We start from the raw sequence: 7,348 nt of genomic DNA, 5'->3' as shown, positions 1-7,348 counted from the left end.
GATTCGAAAATGCCTTTTGCAAACTCACGATCTGTAATCTTCTGGTACTCTTCATAGGAAATAGCACTTAGAAGAATTGCTCTTGCTTTGTGATGTTGTGAGTACAGCTTCTTTTGATCAGCAGTCATCTCTGACCTTGGGATCTTCTTGCCATCTGCATCAACTGGACGCTCGTAGCCATCCACAATAATATCCCAGAGATCTGCATCGAAACCCAGAAAGAAACTTTCCAGTCTATCTTTCCAATATTCGAACCTTTGACCGTCGAACATAGGAGGCTTTGCATTGTAACCATCTCTTTGAGTTTCACTGGTGGTGGCAGCCATTGTTTTTCACACCGGCCCGGATCACTGAACACTGTTAGGTGTGGTAATCAGAACTTGCGCTCTGATACCAATTGAAGGTATGAAAAACGGTAGAAAGGGGGGGTTTGAATAACGTTTTCAGTACAAAGCTTCCACCTTAAAGATTTTGACAAATCTTTCGAGAACTTAAGTGCTAAAGATAAGAGATAGAAAAGCACACAAGGATTTTATCCTGGTTCACTTGATAAATCACTCAAGCTACTCCAGTCCACCCGTTAAGGTGATTTCTTCCTTCTTAGAATGAAGGCAATCCACTAATCAGGTAAGAGTTACAACTGCACTTGAAACCTACAAGTGACTAACAATTACACTGACTTAGCTCACACTAAGATTCACTCTCTTAGTCTTCTCTAGGATCCGATCAACCTTGATCTCCTAAAGGAACTAAACAAACTGTTTATCAAAGAATTGTTTACAAGAGATTTGCTTCTAAAAAGCTAATAGTAAACTCAATGAATTTCAGATGAAAGAAAGCTTAGAATAATTTGAATATGTCTTGCGCGTATGTATTGCTTCTAGCCGTTTCTTTCAGTCTTCAGCCTCTTTATATACTCCAAGGATTAGGGTTGAGCGATGCATGGGAAATGCTACCGTTGGAGGGCAGTTCTGGAAAATCCAGCTTCTGCTGTGGCTGAGAACGTTAGGTAGGTCGCCAGGAAGGTACAGTTTCTTTTGTACTTGGATAGCGACGCGACCTTTAAACCTAGGAGACTTCTGATCAGAGGAATGCTTCGTATTGGAACTTGTGAAGCCGGTTGATCAGAGTCAGAGGGAAAGCGCAGATCCTCTGACCATTGTATCTTCTGATTCTGAACTCAGAAGGAAGAACATGGCCTTCAGAGTTTCTTGCTTCTGGACTTCAGAGTTTCCACTATTCAGCTTCTGGATCTTCAGAGTCTTCTACACCATCAGAACATCTGAACCTTCAGTGTTTCTTGGTTATCAGAACTTCTGGATCTTCAGAGCTTCTAGCGACTGAGTCCACATCAGAGTTTGTATAACTTCAGAACTTCTGAAGCTTTTCCACTGTTCATACTGAACATGGTGAATGCGAAAGCGTTGCTTGGGTCACTCTTTATACACAGTGCTTCTGATTTGTGTGAGATTGAGTTGAGGTCAGAACCTACAAATAGCACACTCAGAAAAACACGTTAGAGTACCACAATTGTTCATATCAAAAGGTTAACTTGTAATCATCAAAACATAGAGTTGTACTACTAGATCAAAACTTGATCTTACAGCTACAACGAGCGGAGCGATCGAAGAATGCAAGAGGATCCCCTGCTGTTTGAGTGAGATATTTGTCTGGCTATATTTTTAAGTTTTTGATGAACTTCAAATTGTTATTTTTTCTCTTGGTATTGTTGGAAACATGGAATGACAATTATGTATGCTTGAATTATATTATGGCTCAGTATTTGTTATCTTCAGATTGTGTTTTCAGACTTATTTAATCTGAGATGTTGAGACAAAAAACATACATGTTTGAAAATCATTTAGATGCTTTATCCTTTTTTAATGTCCAAACTTATATAACTCAAGTGTTGAGATACAAGACATATGTTTCATAATCATTTAGGTACGTACTTATTCTGTGTACATGATTTTTAATTATTTTTTTGAAATCATAGAACATGTATTTTTAGTGTTCAAATGTTACTCACATTTGTAACTTTATGTTTTTTTTCGCCTGAGGCATTCTGAACTTTTCTTGACTCTTGATTTGCTTGTTATTTTCATCTATCGAAAAAAAATTCATTTTCCTAAAAAAAACACTATCATATAATATCATTTGTGGGACTCAACACAAGAAATTGATTTCTACCTAAATTCGAAGAGAATTACAAAAAAAAAATGCGAGTCATTTCGTTTAGGGACAAAAAAAATCAGGAGTATGTAAATAGAGAAATTAATAAAATTATTTATGGGACTTTACACATAAAATTGATTCCTCAAATATTTTTTTCGATGGATAAATGATTCATAGCTAAATTATAAGAAACTGGTAAAAACGGTGAGTCATTTCGTTTTGGAAAAAAAAAATCCCGGAGTTTGTAACAAGACAAAATAAAAAATAAAATTAACTTTCTTCCGGGTTGTTTGTTTGAGAATTTGAAACTACAAACTAGTTGATTTATCTCATAATATGCTATACTAAAAATACTCTTTTTTATGCTAATTTTTGTTATTTTCTAACTTTTGGAAGATTGAGTCCGTAGGCCATTTCTTGTCCGTTCGATCTTGCTCCACAGGCTTGTTCATAGCCGTTCATTATATAGTCTCAATCGCTTGTGTAAAAAGCTAGGGCTACCCTTCATAATGCCCTATGCCCTAATCATTATCATCATTACACGAGTACACAACCTTTTTGGTGGCCCAAAAAAGCTCTCGAACCAAAGACGGCTGCGTGTGGTAGCTTCTTGAAGAGGACTTTCTATCTTCCGTCACATTGTCCACCACTGTTGGCCTCATTGATTGGTGGAACCACAAACAATCTGAATTGTTCATCATCATGGAAGGTGAACGAGAGTGGCCATACTAATCTTTGTGCTACTCCATCTGCGTATATATAACCTTAGGTACATGCTATACCAGATGTAAGGCCCGAGTTTTTAAGTTCATGCTAAGTGAATAAACTTCTTATTCACGATTAGGGTTGATGTAATGTGAAGGGAAACCTGAACGAAAGTTTATTAAATGAAATATATTTATGAAGGAGAAAGTTCAGGAAAAGTTCAAGGATTTCATTATGATCGATAAAAGTTATAGCACGATCGTTATACGCTTAAACCTAGGTCAGAAACCCTAGTATATAGCTAATTTTCACTTTTAGGCACGCTGGCAGTTAATTCCAAAAATCTTCAGAGAAATGTTAGAATTTCTCTTCTTCCATATATAACAATCGTTTCGAGGCGAAACTCTAGGATCTACGAACGTCCGATTCCAATCATCGGAAGTTTGCCGAAACCGAATCCCTGGTATTTCAAAACCCTAGAATTTCCCGACTTTGAGGACTTTATCTATTCAGAGCTTCAAATGAATATTCCACACGCGTACACCCATTTCTCTTGATGATTTCAATCTTTCTTCAGAAGGAAGTTTTCCATTCCGACATTCGAGGCAAAAAGCAACTTATCGGGTAAAATAGTTTTACACCGACTTTGCACCGACTTTGCATTAGTTGCCAAAAATACAAGGAGACATCTTCTTAGCTTGGGAATTCCTTTGCCAAAACCTATCTTAGAATTCATGGTGAATGACGCCGGAAAAATCGGATTCGCGGAACTTTCATTTTCCCGCGAATTTCCACCTTCTATATATAGCAAACAAAGGAAGAAAAAACACAATTTTCCTCCATTTTCTCTCCTCTAAACCGCGGCCAAGAACAAGGAAGAAGGAAGAAGAGTTTTTCTTCATCGTTTGCTTGATCGTCGATCAATCAGTTGCTACTTCAAGGTTTCGAGGTATAGTCGCTAATCCTTACCTCCGATCGCTTTTTCCATAGCTTTTCTGTAGAGTTTTCTGAGTGGATAGTTTATGGGTTTTTGCAAAACTATCCTGAATCTTTCATTTTTGATTCTAAACCTCTTCTATATGTGCCCAAGATCACTTCTGCCGGATTAGATTTTCCGTTATGTCGCCGGAATTCCGCCGGAATCAATTCTAGCCTAAAATACCCATTTATGTAGTTTTTGAGTAAAGTTCCAACCTTTAGGCTGTAAAATATCGCCTTAGCTTAGTGTTAGTAGGATTAGTTGTCATAAACGTCGTTAGTAACGTCCCTGCAAAATTTTATTTTTGGGATTTCAGTTTTGAAAATCCTAAGTTAAAAATCATGACCAAAATACCCCTGCGACAGTTTTTGATCCGATAATTTTTCCGAGTTCAGAATACCCTTAGTTACGGCTTATGAAAGCATAGGAACCAAGTTTGATCGAAGAAAAATCGAGCCCCATAATTAGCCAAAGTGGCCGAGCCCTATTAAGGGGGAGGAAGAAATTTCCTTTTTCCGAAAACTTGTCTTTCGCGCTAGATTATCGTACCTTAGAGTATAGATTACTTCGGGTAACCTTAGTACGTATCGATAACTTAGTTTTCGATAGATTCTGATAGTATTTCTGTGATTTTGTTTTAAAGGAACTTTTGAGGAATTTCCCGAGGAGCAACACTTTGAGTGCGAGGAAGCACTAGTTGATCATTCTGGAGAACTTTCAGGTGAGGGCTTCTCACTGAATCTCTAGTTAATGCTTAGGGTCGATATTTCGACATTGTTTACTGTTTATGCACTGAGATTGTGTGTGATTGAAAATGTTTTCTGAGGCTTCGGCTGACAATGTAGATGATTCATCTACTGAATGTTTTTGAAGATTGACTTACATGCTATGTGCTATGTGGGTAATCTAGGATGTGTGGTGCATGCTTTATATGCTAAGTGCTAAGTGTTTATGATGCGATTTATTGATATATGACATGTTGTTGATTGTGATGATTTAAATATGCTTTACACTGAAAATCTGAGATTCTGAATGGTGAGAATAGCGGGCAGGTCATGCCGATTTTATTTTGAGAGTTTTGAGAAAGTTTGATAGGACGAACGAGGTTCGGGCCTTGTATAGGGTTTATGGATCGAGACATTCTCTGGAGTCATTTGGGGATTCGAAGATCCCAAGAACTTATAGGAATTGCGATAAGACTAAAAATGATATTATTTTGAAAAGAAAATTCATAAGACATTAAACAACCTCTAAATCTTTAAGTAAGGGTAATAATCTCGAAAGGAGGCTTTGGATGAAAATCATAGTTTGGAAAACGAGAAGTGTCGTCGGATCCAAGTGTTGAGTCTGTTGTCGTTGTGCTGTTGGAGCAGCGTTGGTTGTTGTGCTGTTGGAGCAGCGATGTTGTTGGGCTATCCTGGGGATAAGTCCGGGGAACCGTTAGTTCCCGAGTATGTGATACTCTTGTGCTGTTGGAGCAGCGATGTGTGTTGTGAAGTGTGTCTTTTGTCGCAGAATCGACTTTACCTTAGGGTAAGCTTTTAGAGACTTTAACTTCCCTAGAACACGTGGCGACGTGTCGAGTGAGGACGGAGACGTTGTTTGACTAATCATTTTGCATACATGCAACATTAATGAGGTATTAACACAGGACGTACTCTGGACCTCGTCGGTTTCCAAAATGGTCATAAGACCCGGAATGCCGTGAAAGAGCGTTTGTAGACGTCTCTTGTAGCAGACCGAAATGGCAGACCTACGGGTTACGGCTGATCTGGCTACCTTGGTTTGGTGTAAGAGACACGCGGGCGGAAATGGTCCCACCGTTGCTGGTGCTAGGATTGATCCGTTGATGTCCATCCCAAAGGCACGCGAGCGGAAATGGTCCCACCGTTGCTGGTGCTAGGATTGACTCGTTGTTGTCCATACCTTTGCTTGGTGTAAGAGGCACGCGGGCAGAAATGGTCCCACCGTTGCTGGCGCTAGGATTGATCCGTTTTGATGCCCATCCGTTTCCGGATTGCATATTGGTTGACTGGGTTAACCTGCATACATATCACGCAACATGCATACTGACTTAGTTGATGAGTGTGGTTGCTATTTGATAAACTTACTTGGAACATGCTAAATGTTATTATTGTCATTATGATTTGGTGGAACATGCAACCCTAGGAATGATATCTCTAGTTATAAGCCTAAGTGGCTATATATTATTTGTACCTATTGGGTTTATTATCTACATAGTTCTTTAGAGTTGACCCTCGCGTCTTCTGTGTGTGTTTTGGCGGACAACGCCTTTTGTCAGATGAGTATTGCGGACTGGTTCACCATGGTTTACCCTTCGGGGGAAACTAGGTTGGGATGCTGGAACAGGAGCGCGTCGCGGTAGCGAGAGGATGACGGATGGTGTACATAGACTAGGTCGTTCTGGATTTCGAATTCGGACGACGATCATGCTAGCATGTAGGTTTTGGTGCTGGTGTGAGCTCCTCAAGATGGGATTAGTGTAGGAGTAGAGTCTTAGCTCTGAACATCATTTGTTTCTTTTGGGACAGGGTAGCTTCCCACCTATAGCTTTTGTGTGGTTTCTTAACAGGAATCACAGAGAGTTGGTTGGACTTAGGAGGTCTTGCTTCAGGCCGATGGGCCAGCTGATTTTCAGTTTTGAGGGATGGTGTTGCGGACACTTCACCTTTATTTTCAGTCTGTACATATTGCCTTCGGGCGCTACACTTTTCTTTCCGTCACTGGAGGTTTACTCGTGACGAGGTTAGTACTACAGCGGGGGCTGTTTATGTATTATATATTAGTTCTGATTTTGTTATTGTTGGGTTTTATTTAATTCAGTCTCGTCTTAGTTATTATCAAAAAAAAATATTCACGTTTTTCCGCATTAAGTTTACTTTTGGTTACTAAAGTGACGCCACCGAAATCGGGGTGTTACATTGTGGTATCAGAGCACGGTCGAGTCTTTCGGGAGTTGTTGGGGAATAGGTCTTCTGTGCTAGGTTGTGTGACTCTGCAAAGAGTGAAAATTGATTGTCTGCAAGCGATTTTTCGCTTAAAAATTGATTGAAGTTATTGCTTAATCATATTGTATAGTTATACTAGATGCTATCTTATGATGAGTACTAACTGTTTGTTTAACTTAACAGAACATGGTGAATACTAATCAGCTAGCTGAGATGATGGCCACTATGGCCCAAGCGGTGACAGCGCAGGCCCAAGCGGTAACAGCACAGGCAAATGATAATGCCATGAGGCGTGCTACTGAAGAAGCACGTGAACAGCATCAACGTCAGAGAGAGATAACTCTGGACCAAAACAAAGGCCTCAATGATTTCAGGAGGCAAAACCCACCAAAGTTCTCTGGTGGTACTGACCCAGACGCAGCGGATCTTTGGATCCAGGAAATCGAGAAGATTTTCGGCGTTCTGCAGACTGTAGAGGGTGCCAAGGTGGGCATGGCGACTTATCTTCTGCTGGGAGATG

The sequence above is a fragment of the Lotus japonicus genome, chromosome 3 (genome assembly GCF_012489685.1).
Source record: "Lotus japonicus ecotype B-129 chromosome 3, LjGifu_v1.2".
In the NCBI taxonomy this organism is placed as follows: Eukaryota; Viridiplantae; Streptophyta; class Magnoliopsida; order Fabales; family Fabaceae; genus Lotus; species Lotus japonicus.
The sequence above is the reverse complement of the archived record's forward strand: the minus strand, read 5'-3'. Positions refer to the sequence as shown.